General features: G+C 48.6%; 1 protein-coding gene across 2 annotated transcripts in view; it reads left to right on the top strand.

Moving 5' to 3' along the window:
* Positions 1-8,767: 8,767 nt before the first annotated feature.
* Positions 8,768-16,267, top strand: part of SYK (spleen associated tyrosine kinase) — a 75,529-nt gene continuing 68,029 nt past the window's right edge. Inside the window, exon 1 of one of the 2 annotated variants that reach the window (XM_026519200.4) lies at positions 8,768-8,873. The gene's annotated coding sequence lies outside the window, so the exon portion shown is untranslated. The remainder of the gene's footprint in view (positions 8,874-16,267) is intronic. The other variant, XM_044391224.3, reaches the window with a different exon arrangement.

Consider the following 16,267-nt stretch of genomic DNA (forward strand, 5'->3'; position numbering starts at 1 on the left):
TTCAACATTAGCAGGGGAATTTTTCGTCTCCTTCTCTCATGCATTTTTTTTGTGTATTAGAATCAAAATCAGATCTGAGAGAGGGCTTCAAAGGCAGAAGGTCAGTCCTCCTGCTTCAAAACCCAAGGTGATGGCAGAATTGTCAGTCATGCAGTTTCAACACAGAGGGACGCTGAGTGGGAGTGCGGTCTGGGTAGGGCTGCGGAGAATGGAAGGAGAACATGCTGGAAAAGCCGGTGCCGTGTGAACAAAGCCCACCGTGCAAGTCACAGCACTGTGCTGACGACAGCCTTCAGTGCTGACAAACGCACCGTGGTCATCAGAGGCCAGCGAACATTGGGGAAGCTGGGCAAGGGAGGCACGGCCACAGTCCGAGCCATCGCTGCAACTTTTCTATAAGTGAAATTATTCCAAAACTAAAAATTTATTAAAAATAAAGGACAGATGGGGCGCCTGGCTGGCTCAGTCATTAGAACATGCGACTCTTGATCTTGGGGTTGTGAGTTCGAGCCCCACGTTGGACGTAGAAATAACTTAAAAATAAAACCTTTTAAGAAAGTAAAGGACAGATTTCCATTTATTTGCAGATTTCTGAGTCAAACTTATTTTCTGTATTGAGCGATAGTACATTTTTAATCCCTTAATGTCTATGTAAATCAGGACCCCCAGCCAAGATCTCCAAAGGTTACACAAATGAACAGACGTCTTCCTCATTGTCATCCGTGACATAGAATGAGAACATTCAAAACACTTAAAATCTTAATATAGGGTAAGGAGAACGTAAAGTGAGCACCACACCTTGAAACAAAAAAATAATGTTTGAACCTGATTCTGCTACGTAAGTATGTACCATAATTTTTTGAACAGAACCATCCTTTTAAGAAGGGTGTGTAGTAGCAGACCCTCCAGGGAAGGAAACCAGAGCTTTCTGTTTGCCTTTTACGTTTTTGTTTCCTTCCTTTCGTTATTCTACAGGAAAAAGGGAGAGTGGGCAAGCCTGTGGCAAATATCTTATACTTAACATAAGATTTCATGTTGGCCCAGATAGACTCTCTGTCTTCTAGGGGTGGGGGGTGGCAGGGAGGGCAGGGAGTGGCAGGGGGTGGCAGAGGGTGGCAGGAGGTGGCAGAGGGTGGCAGGTGTCTGACCACAGGCAGCCACAGTGGGCTCTGAGGGTCGTGAGACCCGTGTTTCTTCTCCCTGCTGAAGAGCTGTCAGCCAAGGCATCTCAGAATAGCTGCTCAGTCCCAAGTGACTTGAATGTGCTTGTCAAAGTAGACCTGCCTCCCGGCGACACGGACATGGCACTGCCCCCCTGCCTTGGACTGTGTGTAAGGAATCAGGTCCTTGAACACTGCCGATCTTCTCCCTCAGAGGTCAGCACACTTGCTCCGTAGGGAGCCAGAGAGTAAAAAGGTGAGGCTCTGAGGGCTGTGTGGAATCTCTGGAGCCTGGTTTCCTTTGCTCGGTGTCCGTGTGTGGTTTTAACAACTCTTTAAAAATGCCCAAACCGTTCTTGCCCTGGGAGGGCATGTGCAGGAGGCCACGGGCCAGATTTGGCCTGTCGTTCTCGACTGCCAATCCCTGATGCCTGCGGACACCATCTTTAATTTTTATGTTTTATTACAGCATCTCAAAGGAAAAAGCGAAATACAAGTCCCTGTTAAAAACCTTTCTGCGAGAGGACAGAGCATTCCTAGATCCGCAGGGCCGTTGCACGGGGCAGGCCTTCTTCTGACCCGGGCCTCTGAGTTCTGGGGCAGGAAGGCTGTGGATTTGGGAGGTTTGTGCAGACAGCCAGAGGCTCACACAGCCGCTGGTCAAGGGCTTTCATCGAGGCCAGAGGGACCCGAGCGCTCCCCGGCTTTCAGGCCGCAGGCCCCGCTGCCTCGGCCGTCTCCGGCGCCGCTGGGAGTCTGAACTTGTCCACCGCAGGCTCCCAAGCCCGAGCCCCAGGGCCAGCTGCCTCCCCTGCCTGCGCTCCCCGCCGGTCTTGCCAGCCCCCCTCAGCTGCAGCACACCCAGGAAGGACCCTCAGAGCTCTCCTCACTGCTTCTCTGCTGAACACTCCCCGGACAGCGAGGATGCCGAGACTGGGTGGACAGCACAGGACCGTTCTGTCCCGAGAGAACCGTTGTCCCTTGTCCCCGATGCCTGATGGTGAGTTATTCTGATGCCCAGGATGTTTTCAGCCCTCGGCACAGCCTCTGATGAGTAAGGAGAGTGCAGAGTGACGGATGTGTTTGGGATGTCCCAAAGCACCCCTTACAGGGCAGCTCCAAGGCCCAGGGCAAGAATGGGGGTACGGGGCACCTCCCGCCTCCCGCTGCTTGAAGCTGCCCATCCTCGGACTGTGACCACAGGCACTAACCCTTCTAAATCCTCAAGGCTCTAACCACGCTCCAAAATGTGCCTTCTCTAATACGGAAGGTTAGAGTGGAGAACGTACGGGTATGTTACCTTGCAGGCTGAGTCCCCTCAACTGCCGGCAAGACAAACGGCGACCTTTACGTGTTCGGGTTCTCTGTGGCTGGTGCATCTGTTTGATTTAACAGAAAGGTTGCTCAGGTCTCTATTTCCTGTCAAGGAGTCTCTGTCATGTCAAACACACACCGAAAGGGGGAAAGATAGTTAAATACGTTACTCAAAATGACAACGGCCATTGGCCCCTGGATTACGAAGTGAACTGACCTAAACACGTTCTGTGTCACCAATTCTAGTTTAACAAACTCATAATAAATGTGCACGTGCCCTGCTGCATCCATGCAGACGGTGGCGTGTAGGGTGGTCTGTGCCTGTTTTTTAGCTGGTCACCCTAAGGCGGGTCACCAGGAACAGCGGAAAGATCTGACACTCGAAGTCCATCACCATTAGAGAACTGCGATGCATCTCCGGACTCCCTTTTCTCCTCGACAGCCGGGAACTGGAGGACAACGTCCCCTGACTCCCTCCGTTCTCTCCTCCAAACCGAATTCGAGAATCTGTGCTTGGAGATTCCGCACACAAATGAGCTTGCTCAGAATCTACTGATGATAGAAGTGAGGACCCCCTCATGCCGAGGGAGGGCTGCTGTTCCCCAAGCAGGGTTTTTCCAACCCTGAAAACACATCATGCGTAAAGAAGCAAAACTGCAGAGCTCCCTCAGTGAAAGCAGGAACGTCCTAGCTTATTAGACAGATGAGGGCAACAGACCAGAAAGGCCAGAAATAGACCCAAACGTCGATGCAATTTGGTATCTGATACACATGGTATTTGTCTTTCTCTAACTCATTTCACTTAATGTCCTGGAGGTCCATCCATCTTGTCGTGAATGGCAAGGTTTCATTACATTTTTACGGCTGAATAATACTCCTCCGTGTATAGAGCTCACGTGTTCTTCATCCGATCATTCATCAAAGGACACTCCGGTTGTGTCTCTGTCCTGGCTCCGGTAAATAATGCTCCCATAAACTTAGGGGCGCATGTATCTTTTTGAGTTCGTGTTTTTGTTTTCTTCGGGTAGTACCCAGAAGTACAATTTCAAGATCATAGGGTAGTTCTATTTTTAACTTGTTGAGGAACCTTTATACCATTTCCCACAGCGGCTGCCCCAGTTTGCATTCCCAGCAACAGTGCACGAGCTTCCCTTTCCTGCACGCCCTCGCCAACACTTGTTGTTTCTTGTCCTTATGATTCTAGCCATTCTGACAGGTGTGAGGTGACATCTCATCGTGGTTTGGATCTGCCTGTCCCTGATGCCGAGCGGTGGTGAGCATCTTTTCATGTACCTGTTGGCCATCTGTACAAATGAAAAGAATGAAAATTTCTCATTCTTAGCTGAGTTTCAAGGTAGCGACCTCCACCCTGGATCAAGCCTAAACATTCAAATCAGTCAGGTTTTCAAACATTATCAATAGAACAGATGCACGGACAAGCAGGAAATGCCCATTCATGGAAAAGAAACCTATTTTGAATCAGAAAACATCATTTCTGTTCTTTGCTTCTAGGCATATTTTTTTCTGGGTACACTTAACATCGATTAGGACTCCCAAGATAGTAATATTTAATAGAACTACACACCAACACACTCAATGCTTTACGTTAGACGACTGTCCTCAAACAATGTTATATTGCTCACCAAGTTAGTTACTTTAAACTTAACTATAAATCACAACTGAATTCCAATTAAGTAATTATATTTTGGGGAGTAACCTTTTAGGCAAATACATGGTCACCTGTTAAGATATTTGACTCTTTTTCATCTCCAGTGCTTAGGATCATGCCTGGTAATAAAAGATGCAAAGTAATGGTTTGTTGATTTGAATTTCACTGAAAGTAAGAAATCAGAGGCGTACAGAGGAGAACATATGCCTAGGAAAGCGTCTGGACGGTAGCCCGAGGTTTCTCGGCCCCCACCCGGGTCATCAGCGCTGAGTGTAAACCCTCACAATTCAAGTTCAAGCTCTATCCTTAGTCCTTCAGTTACCTTTTCTCTTTTTCTGCTCAAAACCTCCCTGACAACAGAAAAGGAAGGAAACCCACCATTTGCAGCTGAAAGGTCACTTGTAAGTCCCAGTTGAATTGGGGAAGGAGACCCAGCAGCAGGAGGTTTTTCGTCCTGCCACGTGCTGTAGGATTTTTGATGTGGCCAGAGGTGGGAATCACTGAGATTCAGCAACGCGGGTCTGTCGAAACGAACTTGCTTCCTAAGAGAAGATAAGGTTGAGTTATTACCTACTCCCTAAAACAGTTAAAATGGTGAAGCTTGTGTGGTGTGATTTTTCTTTCAACTTAAAACAATTTGTATTAAAGTACACCTCACGCCGTCCTGCCTCTGGAGTTTGCCCTTTTCTGCACCAATAAAATTTAACTACTTCGATACCTGGAGCTGACGAGTCCTTTATTTGCAGCCCGAAGCATCTTAACAGATCACGTGTAACTTGTGTTTTTTAATCCGGGAGGGAGGAAAAACGTGGAGCTTGCATTCTGATATTAAAGTGCACACTGCGGAATCTGCACCTTCTAGACGTCTACAGTTTCAGCCTGCGTGCCATTAAATTCTGGATAAAGGTGGTAAAATCTTCAGGGCCCAACTACCCAGAAACAAGAAGAAAAGAGTCCTTCCTTCCCCTCCCCCGTCTCCCCAGGAAGAAAAGGAGGGGCAGAAAACAAAAATGTAACAGTTACCAAGAGTCACCAAACAAGAAAAGGAGAAGCAGTCAGCGAGACGAACTTGGAAAGGTGCTGGCTCATATGAAAAACGGAAGTTGGAGGGAGCCGCGGTGAGGTCACCCTCCCGCCTCCCTGAAACCCTATCTTGCGGGTCTACAGAATCCTGACAGTTCTCACCCAAATCTTGAGGGGGTAAGGAGGAGTAATTGCATATTCTTAGTTCTTCCTATTTTTGACTATGGGGTAGTGAAAATGGCCGCAGTGGGGATGAGCGGGAAAAGAGAGATGTCAGCACTCGGGCATGGCTTTGTTGCAAGTGTGAAGACACCGGGCCCCACAGGAATTGGGGAACTGAGCTGACGCCCAAGGAAGCCTCCAAAGGAGGGGGCGAGCTCCTCCCTTTCCCTCTGCCAGAGAGGAGCAGACCCTCCTGTCTCCAACCCAGGGTCCTGTGGGCAGGGGGGACCCCCGTCGGTGCACCTCATCCTCAGCTGAGCCCATCCCCCCACACTCAAAGGCTCTAGAAAATTAGGCATTAAAGGAATATGAAGCCCTTACTGTCGTCCCGAGAGAGAAAGGATCTGCCGTAAGGATTAAGGAGTTGTCACCCTCAGAGGAGCAGAGCTAAAAGAATTCTGGGAAAATGCTGCCAAGCCAGGGCAAGGCTGAGACAGTGAAGCAGTCACTATGCTAACGAGGACAAAGAATCAGAATGAAAAGACAAAGAATAAAGGACAAAGAATCAGAATGAAAAGACAAAGAATAAAGGACAAAGAATCAGAATGGCTGGGATCTCGGGGCGCCTGGGTGGCGCAGTTGTTAAGCATCTGCCTTCAGCTCAGGGCGTGATCCCGGTGTTCTGGGATCGAGCCCCACAACAGGCTCCTCCGCTAGGAGCCTGCTTCTTCCTCTCCCACTCCCCCTCCTGTGTTCCCTCTCTTACTGGCTATCTCTCTGTCAAATAAATAAATAAAATCTTTAAAAAAAAAAAAAGAATGGTTGGGATCTCTTGACATCAACACTTGAAGCAAGAAACCGATAGAATAGTGACTTAAACATTGTAAAGAAAATAATTTCTGAACTAGAATTCTTTACAATCCAAACCATTGAACTCGAGGGTAGAACTTTTCTGGATAGATATGAAAGCTCTTTAAAATACCTACTTCCATGTCTCGGGAAACAAACGGAGAGCGTGTTCCTCCAAAGTGATGGAATAAACTCGTAAAGAAGAGAAAGGCACGGAATACGAGAAACACGGGCTCCAAGATACAAGAAAAAGGAAAGGAAGCAGAGAGCAGAAACAGAAGAAATGAATCCTTGAAAAACCCTAACCACAAATTGACCAAAATTGTGCCCAAATTTCCAGCCCAAATTCCTATCAGCTTGGTGGGCCAAAGAAACCAGAAGTTGAGAATTTACCTTCAATTGTCCAAAGACTAGTTGTACCCTAGGCTTCTAATGGAAGCAAAGGCAAATTGTCTCTGAAAGAAAACGTCTTCTTCCTAGGCCTCACTGAATCTCTGCAAATAATTTTTCCAAGACGGTGAGTGGCTTGCGGTGAGCGCAGCCAAACGCACAAGGAAGCCTGGCACTATGAGTGAGGACCAGCAGAAACACACAAACAGACACGGAGACTCCGGTGCCACTGAACACGGCCACACCAGAAAACAGATGTATTTACTATTCTTAAAGAAGAAAAATAAAAAATCTGCAGGAACAGGAGACTTTAACAAGTGACAGTGTGGGGAGTCCCCTAGACCATCAGGGTACAAGGCTTCACTAGGGGGCCCCTCCAGGACTCAGAAGATAGTCACAGCTGAGATTTTCTAGGTGAAAGGTTAACAGCAAAGTGGGCGGAGGGAGAAGACCAGCCGGGACACGGAAGAAAGGCTGGCAGAAATGTGTTGACTTTATTTACTTATTTTTTAAGATTTTAGTTTTGCAGCGCCTGGGTGGCTCAGTCGGGGAAGTGGCTGCCTTTGGCTCAAGTCAGGATCTCTGGGTCCTGGGATCAAGTCCCCATCGGGCACCCTGCTCAGCGGGGAGTCTGCTTCTCCTTCCCTCTGCTGCTCCCCCTGCTTGTGCTCTCTCTCTCACTCTCTGTCTCTCTCTCCCTGGCAAATAAATAAATAAATTTCTTTTCTAAAAAAGATTTTATTTTTATGTTGTCTTTTAGGTTTTTTCCCTAGGTATTTGTGTGATGGTTTTAACACTCTTTTTCCAAAATCATCATAACCATGCAAAGTGACTTTAAAACGCCTCAAAGGTGAGAGGGCCCGCAGCTGTGCAGAACAGCTGCGTGAGAACGGATCTAGAACCTCTCACCACGAGCCGCCCCTAGGGAAACACACCATCTTCATCCACAACCGGCTTGCGCTTCTCATGCAAACTCAAAACAGGTCCTTTTTGTCCAATTCCAATATCGCCTGCTCTGGAAACCTCCTGTATCCAGGTTCTGCAGCCTCTGTTGAGAGAACCCTGGCTCTTTCGTTGCCTGTTCGAAGCAAAATTAAGCCCAAAGCTTAACAAACAGCCATAATAAAAATCCCTCACTTGAGTTAAAACTGAATGGCAGAGAAGTCCAGGTGGGAAAGACAGAGGGGCGCCGATGAGTGTCCATACTATCGCCTTGTATTTCTCCATGGCAATTATAATCTAACACACTATATATTTTATTTGACTTTTTTTTTTTTTTTTTTTGGCTCAGAGTACAGCCTTTTAAAACACCTACTGCTAACGGTGGCTACCAAGAATCCGAGGGTCCAGGCACCGTTTTATGGGAACATTTTAAAGAGGGCTGTTCAACAGAATAATGAGGAGAGGGGATGGGGGCAGGAGCCTAGGTAGGTGTTTTTAAAAAAAAATTTTTTTAAACTACAGTAAATATTAAACTTCATTTATTTAGCTCCAGTTATGAGGACCGGTTGCGGGTCGAAGGAAGCGAGTTGAACTCACTGTGACAAACCCTGAAATAACGCGAGCCCTCCGAAAACACCGCGTTGGAGGAGCCGGGCCCATCCAAGGCGCGCGGTGAAGTCTGGGGTTCACCTGGGGCCTCAGGCGGGTTGCTTAGGGCCTTGTGGTCACAGGGCAGCAGGCGCGTCTTGGGTTGGTGACGGGGAATACACCACACAGCGAGCGAGGTGCCCTTGCCGAGCCGCGGCTCCGCGAAATGGGCGCGCCCCTTAGTGCTGTGGGTGCTTCAAAGGACCAGGTGGCAGGCTGGCAAGGTGGCCAGAGGTTCCTGCTGTCGGTGGCGCCCCCTGTCTGTATAAGAAGGCCCCCGGCGCGGGCCCGCGGCGCCTGGGAGGCAGGGCGCAGGGGCTCTAGGGGCGCTGGGAGCCTGTCCCGGGCGCTGGGGCACTCGGGTGCAACGGCGGCAGGGCGGGCCGGGGCGCGGGGGCGCGGGGGCGCTCGGGGCGGGCCCGGGGCGCTGGGGCGCGGCGGTCGGGAGGAAGTGCGGGGCCTGCCCGGGCGCGCTAAGGAAGTTGCCCAAAATGAGGAAGCGCCTCGCGCTGGGCGGTTGAGGCGACTCCAGCGGCGGGAGGAGCGAGGAGGAGCGAGGAGGAGCGAGGAGGAGCGAGGAGGAGCGAGGAGGAGCGAGGAGGAGCGAGGAGGAGCGAGGAGGAGCGAGGAGGAGCGGGCGGTCCCGCGCTGCGCCCCGAGCTGTCCCGGCCCGGCGCCCCGCGCCCCGCGCCCCGCCCTCGGCTCACCTGGCACAGGTAGGTGTGCCGCGCGCGCCCTCCGCCCTCCGAGGGGACCCGGAGCCCGCAGGCACCCTCTCGCGGGGGGAGGTGGCGGGGAACATGCGGCCGTTGGCCCCCGGCCCGCTCTGCGCCGGGCTCCCCGGCGGGGCAGGTGCGCTCGGGGCCTCCGGCCTTTGACAAAGGAGGGACAACCTGACTCTACTGAATCAAAATGGGTAGGTGCGGCCCGCTTTAGCCCTAAACCGAGCGCGTCTCGGGGTCGGGCCTGTCCGGGCAGCGCGGGGCCCGGCGCCGGTGTGCGGAAGCCTCTAGCAGCTCAGGCCAGACAGAGTCCGCGGGCGCCAGAACGCGCTCATTTTCGTTTGGCCATTTTATAGTTCGCCTGGAAAATTCCACCGTGTATATCGGAGTGACTCAAGGTGCAGATGCTCCTATATTAAACGGAGGGTTTAATATATCCACGCCTTTTCCCACAGAAAGAGAGAGCAGTTGCATAGGAACAGCAAACTTTCTGAGCCACCGCTAAAAATGAAGCAGAAATTGCTCTTTGTGGCACGTTTTCATGGTAAAGTAACTTAATTAGCCAGTAAGGGACTTGGAGAGCCAAGCGCAGTACCGTGTAAGTTTGAGTTAAATTTTGTTTTGGCAATATGGCTCCAAAACTTTAAGCCCACCTACATAACTGTACAAAGGCGGTTCAGTTTTTGGTTTATTCGAATGTTCGAGAACTCGAAACACCATCATTGGAGAAGTTACAGTTTGGATCTTTTTACGTTGGAAACAGTGTTGCAGGTTATTTTTATCAGTTTGCCTGAATCCCCAAAGATTCCTTTGACCCCTAACCAACCTTGACTAGCAGACGGTTCCTTTCCTTAAACCCTGCAAGCATGTCAGCATGTAGTTAGAGTTCGAGATGCCCCACGTCTAAATTTTCTAGTGAAAAGGAAGTTCATCTTGCGATGACTTGGAATTCCTGGAAGAAGTGGAAATGATTCTAGCGTCTCAAGTCTTTGTTTTAGTAACAAATTCATTGCTGCTCGGAAGTCAGCATTTTAGTTAAATGCAACTAAATTCATTGATCTGTCCCCCCCCCGCCCGCAAAGTCCATATAGTGCACGAATATATTTATCCTTGAGCTAAAATGTTGAAAAACTTGTAGAGTATTAGGTGTTTTAAATGAGAAATCTTGTCTGTTAAAATTATTTTATCAAACCATTTTGTCTCATCTCCATTATACTTTTGTTTGGCTGCGTTTAGAGAAATTTTGCAGTAAAATAGAAATGGATTTGGATTCTCTGTATGTGGAGTGCTTTCATATGTAGGATTTTATAAATAGGCTTAATAACTAGAATGTTTTTAATGTTTTAAGCTAGATAAAAATGAGGTATCTACTTTAGGTCTTAATCCTTCCCAAGGGATGAAATTGACAGATAATTTTATTGCTAGATCTGTATTTAAGAAATAACTCACTTAGCCTTCCTTAGGTTCGTATTTAATATTCTAAGCACAGGTCTGATTTCTGTTTTTATTTTATTTTATTTCCCCTTTTTCTTTGATTTCTCTATTTTTACACCAAAGACTTCTCCGTACAGTATCACTTATGGAGCCCATAGCATACCCATAATTAGATTCTGATATGTTTTGGAATCGTGGGTTTTCCACAATTTAGAATTCAAATTGAGAATCTAAATTTCAGCACCGAGAAAAACATTTCTCAGAATTTAGAAGGATACAGCTCCCTGGGCAGCCTCCTATAATCCCACCCGTTCATATGTCTGCACTGACAGTGTGACTTGTCTCGCTCAGTGGAATAAACAGCCTATAAATAGCTGTGTGTCCGTTTAGGGCAGATGTTGTCACCAAGTGAGTTCCCTAAAACTTACCTCAAAACCTTGTTTCTCAGACTTTTTGAGCATTAGGACTTAAGGGACCCTTTAAGACTCCTAAGGGCTATTTACTTTCAGAAATAAATCGCATTTCTACTGCCCAGTAGCTCGCACCTTAAATGGGCAATTGCCCCTTTTCGGGGAGTCTGAAACAGGAAGACTTCCCTGACATTTCAGTGACAGCAATCACAATACAGATCCCAGTGAGAATGGGGCGTATCACCCTTCCTGATGAACAGTGCTCTCAAGCAGCAAGGGTTCCCAGGTCGATGATTTTAGAGCAAGGGCACAGGGAGGTACTGCCGTCCTTTACAGCTGCACTCTGTCTTTGGAAGAAGTACTGCTTCCGGTTTCCTCCACGCCTGGCTCGCGGTCTGTTACCTGTGCCCAAGGAATGGCAGAGAGCTTTGTACAACCCAAGCTGGTTTTTGCTTTATCCTCACCCCTTCTCCCCCTTGATCCCCGTTTGCAAGTTTTAGCATTCTCTTCCCATTCTGGATGGGCGTCAGTGTAAATGAGAGGAGAAACGAGGAGCTCTTCAGGCCCTTGGGGAGAATTATTTTTTAAATGTTCATGCACTGGACATTTTTTTTTTTCTTGTAAAGCAATTGAAATCAAAAGGCGGAGTCTTCTTGAGAGACTGGAATTACATTGCCTGAATTAACTGTGTCTCATCTCTTGCTCTTCTGGCTTGCGTTTCAACAGGTTGGTTCTTTTTCATTAGAAAGGCAGCTTTTTGTTTTGTTTTGTTTTTGGCTCAGGAATTGTGGGAAGATTAGTATGAAACTCGACGGAGCGGATTTGAAAGGAGAAGTTCACTCATTCACTTGGGTGTTACGGTAGCAGGGGGATTTTCTAGGAGCTTATAGTTCTGTCTGACAAAATGTTACCTTGCATCCATTTGAAAATTGTTTGCCTTTAGAAATTAATTATGTAATTTTGCCCTACGGATCTTGGAAGGTGGTTGAACTGGAATCTTAAATGTGGTCACATTAAGCTACAGCCAAAGATACTGGTACAGCCAAGAATATAGAGGTTGTATTACAGTAGGTTTAACGAATCAAAAATGGCTCTCTGTTGATCTGTCCGTTTCTGGAAACCACAAGAAATGGGTTTTGGAGGCTGCCGAAGGCTGATGGTAGGGGGAGGAAGTGAGTATTGAACAAATATCAGTGACACCGCTATTACTAAGGGGGGTGGACAGGCAGCTTTTATGATGGATGGTATCTGGTCAGCAGCATCCTCTGTCCTGGGGTCTATCTGACACTGGGGTCCTGGCTCCTGAGCCTCGAGAAGGCACTACCCCTCTGGGCTGTGCTGCAGCCCTGGAGGGGGCCCAGGGCAGGAGGGTAAGTGAGGCACAGGCCCAGGGATGGTCAAGGCAGTGAGCTGGGGGAGTGGGGAAGGATGGCGGAGGGCCCAGGGCCCAGTTTGAGGAAAAGCCACAACTTAGATATTGGCTTATCTATGCTGTGTGTGGCTACAAAGAGCATTTAAATGTCCAACATGTGACCTTCTGCTTTCCCACTACAGCTGTTTGTCTTAATTGATAAATCTTCATTCCGTTCTGGTCAGTCTGATAATTTCTTGAAGCTGTCCCTTTCTGCCGACTTGCCGTGGAGATGTTTTGATGTGGCCAGAGTTGAGTTTGGCTTTTATGAAATTCTGATTTATAACAATACCTTCCTATCCTCCAGTGCTGCTCCCCAAAGCAGGCTTTTCCTCTTTTTAGCTGTTTCTTCTAGAATTCACCATGTTATTTCCTGATAATATGCTCATTTGTTCTTGTTTTCGATGTATCCGTGTTAGGCAGTGTGTGTCAACTTCCTGGTCTGAGAAAGGAGCACCCGGCAGTCCCAGACCACCACCACCCATGGTAATCATGCTGTAATGGGACGCTAAGAAGCCTCTTCGGTCTTAATTGTGATTATATTGCTTGCTAGAGCGAGTGTATAATATAGTTCCACTTAATTTCTTGGAGCCCTTTGTTGTTTTTCCTGCGTAAACTCTTGCTTCTGTGTCTTCCCAGTAGGCTCTGCACCTCTGACAACGTCTCCCCCTCCACCCCCGCTCTCTGATACAGAAACAACCCCCCACTCACTTTCCTACCATGCCAAACACACCAATGATCGATCTGTTCCATTTTTCTCCTTTTTTCTAAACCCTTCATCTTCTTGCTTGAGTCCGATGGTTTCCCTTGTCTCGCTGTACACATATTAACAGGGGAAGCCTGGACTGGAGAATTGCTTCAATAAAGACATTTTTTTGAAAAGTGCCTGTCAGACCTTTGCTCTACCGTTTGAGGTCTTGACATACCTTTTATCAGCGTACCCATTGTAAATCTATGGTAATAATTGTTGAAAACATTTCCTCAAAACGTTTTATTTCTATTAGGTGTAAATATATATACAAATATATGATATATATGATACGTATGTTATATATGATATACAGTAATTGCCAGTTTGGGCATCTGCATTTTAAATTAGTCTCAGTGTTACCCCTGTATTTGCTCTGACACTGGTGGTTTTTTTTTTTTCAGTTAATGGGAATATGTATTTTCCCAGGAATGGGGAACCCACAGTGCTTTTCTTCAGATGTCTGGCCTGGCTCCCTTGGTCCTGAAGTGTGTGCTGGGTGATTTTTCAGTGATATTCCCGGGGAAGCTTTCCTTGCCCAAGTCATGAGTGTTGGATGGAATCAGGTTGTGTGAGCAGGTAGCTTTTGGGGGGAGGGGAGCCATGGTGCAGGTGACACGCACGGGGAGGGCACCTGTCATCACACTCACACCTCCGTGGCTGTGGGATGCGTTGGTTCCTGGAGCATCTCGGGGATTGAGGCTCTGGAAGTCCACCTTGTGAAATGATTGGTGACCTCCTGTTGCCCGTTTACAAGATCCTCGGGTGCTGCTTGCGTGGAGGGAGAATGCTGTGGTTATTTTCATTTTAAATGCTAAGAAAATTTGAATCATTTGATTGCTGTATGTCTTCCTGAAGATCTTTATCAACAGTGGTTGAGAGTAGGGGTCCAAAGCTCCTTTGGGCTCAAGTCCCATTCTGTGTTTAAGCTACTGTTTGGGCCTTTGGGAATGGAAAGATCACAGGGGGTTTCATGGTGACGCCCCAGGGGACCCAGCATGCGGTGCCCATCCCTGGCCTGTGGGTAGGACGGACATGGCCATCAACGCGTCTCCCACATGAGTGGCTCTGGGAATCTGCTCCTGCAATCTTGGGGGGAGGCTAATAATAGCACCCCTAAACAGGTCACAGATGAATAAGTACTATTTCTAAAGTGAGTTTCTCTGACCTAGTTGGGAGAACCTTCTAGCATTTTTTAAAATGTATTAAATGCATGACATGCCCCAGTACGTGTCCATCAGGGAAGAATTCAGATTTGAGGGGCACCACTCACACCCTCCTTGACCAGCACCCTCTGCCCCAGCCCACCCTCTGTGGGAGGGAGGTGTGTTTTCTCCAGCCTTTGTTTCCACGCATGTGTGTGTGTGTGTGTGTGTGTGTGTGTGTGTGTTCTTAACACCAGTATCATTTGCAACTTTCTTTGTCTAATCAACCACATGCCTGGGGGTGAGGAGGTCTTCCTATCGGTGATTACTGCATTTTATTCCACAGACTAGAAAACAAGCTCATTTACTGACAGATATTTAGGGTCCCCCACCACCAATTTTTGATTTTATATTAACACCATGCCTCTCACCAACTGAGCTAACTGGACACCTAATTTTTATGAACAAAGCTGTAGTGAATGCACTTTTTTCTTTCATCTCTTCCCTCTTTTGCCGTTTGCATTATGTTTCACAAAACCCACTGGTTACTCTTCATCCAGAAAGATCTTAGCCCTTGCCATCCTGTTATCAAGTCCACCTGCGGGAGCTGTTATATTCAAGCAAGCAGGTGGTTAAATTCCAAGGAATGAGTTAATCCTTTATTTTTGTGAATGATGCATTCGGCTTTTGTGGTTCTTCTTAGTGGTTCCAGCGAGGACATTGTCTTCTTTCTCCACGGCTTCTGTCTTCCTCTGGCATTGGCTCATCTGTTGGCTCATTCGGTGCCTTTCCTTTATGGGGCAAGCTTTCCTGCCGTGCTTGGTGTTTCTAGGATGTGTGCTGGTCTTTTTTTTTTTTTTTTTTTTTTTGAGGTGCCCTAGGAGTTCATTTTCTGAGTCTGCAATTGTTCTGTTCTGTGGCTCTCCGAGCCTGTGGCCCATGAGATAGGAGGGGTGAGGTATGCATGGGGCAGGAGGAACCAGGAACCAGTGTGTGGGCTGCAGGGGCTCTCTGCTCTTTGTGGATGTGGCCATGCCCTGCCTCTCCAGATGTGTGTCTTTCCTGCAGAGGGACTGCTTAGCAGGGAAGGGGGGCAGCAGCCGGGGGGGCTGGAGAGGTTTGGGCTGCCTGGCTGCTCTGTGCCTCCCGCCCCCGCCCCCCAGGGCTCTGCCATTGCCAGGGCACCACACCCTGGGGCCCACTCCCACCTCACAGCTGCCCTCCCCACCCCCCCACCCCCGCCTGTGGACTGTGGTCTCCCTCGCCGGGCTGAGCCCATCTTGCTTTGTCTTTTGGGGTTGCCAGCAGTTTGCAGGCCACTGGCGGTACGCCTCCTTCGCTTCCCATCGTGGTTACGGACTCCTATTTTGTGTTACGGTTATAACACTGTTTCTTTCCTTTCTCTGCATTTATAGCTGCTGCATAGGCTTGGAGAGGAACTCCACCACTTCCTTTTCTTAGCAACCCTGATCAGCTGGTGGTCATAGCTGTGTGAGGATGTGACAGCGAGGAGGAAGGAGGGGAGCTCACTAGAGCAGGCTGGATTACAGGCCTGGGACGGCTTTGGGGTTCGCTGTGGTCCCGGGAGCTGTGCCAGCCACGCTGGAGCTCAGGTAGGAAGTGTGTCCAAGGAGAGGGCTGCCCCTTCGTGTCCGTGCTGACGGTTAGGACGTGGCCGGGCCAGAAGCATAACTCACTGGGAAGCACGTGTAGGGTTGCACAGGGTGTGACGGTGGAAGGGACTTGGGGGCCATCTGGTTTACCTGCTGAGAAGGTGAAGTGACTTGTCCAACTGCTAAGGGGTGTTGCTGGATTTCAAAGCATCAAACCTACGTGTTGCTCATCCAGGGCCGTGACTCTTACCTGCTGCTCTGATAAGGAGTGTAGGGGGATCTGCCGTCGTGCTCAGAGAGGAGGTGGAGAGCCTGTCTGTGGACACAAGGAAAGCAAGCGGGGGTGGGGTGGGGTGGGTCATGAGCTCAGGGCGCCATGTCGTTACTATCTCTACAGCTTTGTGTTGGGGAATTAAGCTGATTCACTAGGAATTGGACAAAAAGTCTTGAATCAATGCGAGGTTAATGTGAGAACATCGGATGCTTTTAGGTTTTGTCTCCTTTCAACACACGTTAAACTTACTCCCAAATTCACCACCAGAGTGAACCGGAGCCACGTGGAAGCTAGTTTGAAAGGGTGCACCAAGGTGCCGTCTACACCACAGGCCGCCCCACAAGAGGGAGAAT

The sequence above is a fragment of the Ursus arctos genome, unplaced genomic scaffold, assembly GCF_023065955.2.
Source record: "Ursus arctos isolate Adak ecotype North America unplaced genomic scaffold, UrsArc2.0 scaffold_33, whole genome shotgun sequence".
Classification (NCBI taxonomy): Eukaryota; Metazoa; Chordata; class Mammalia; order Carnivora; family Ursidae; genus Ursus; species Ursus arctos.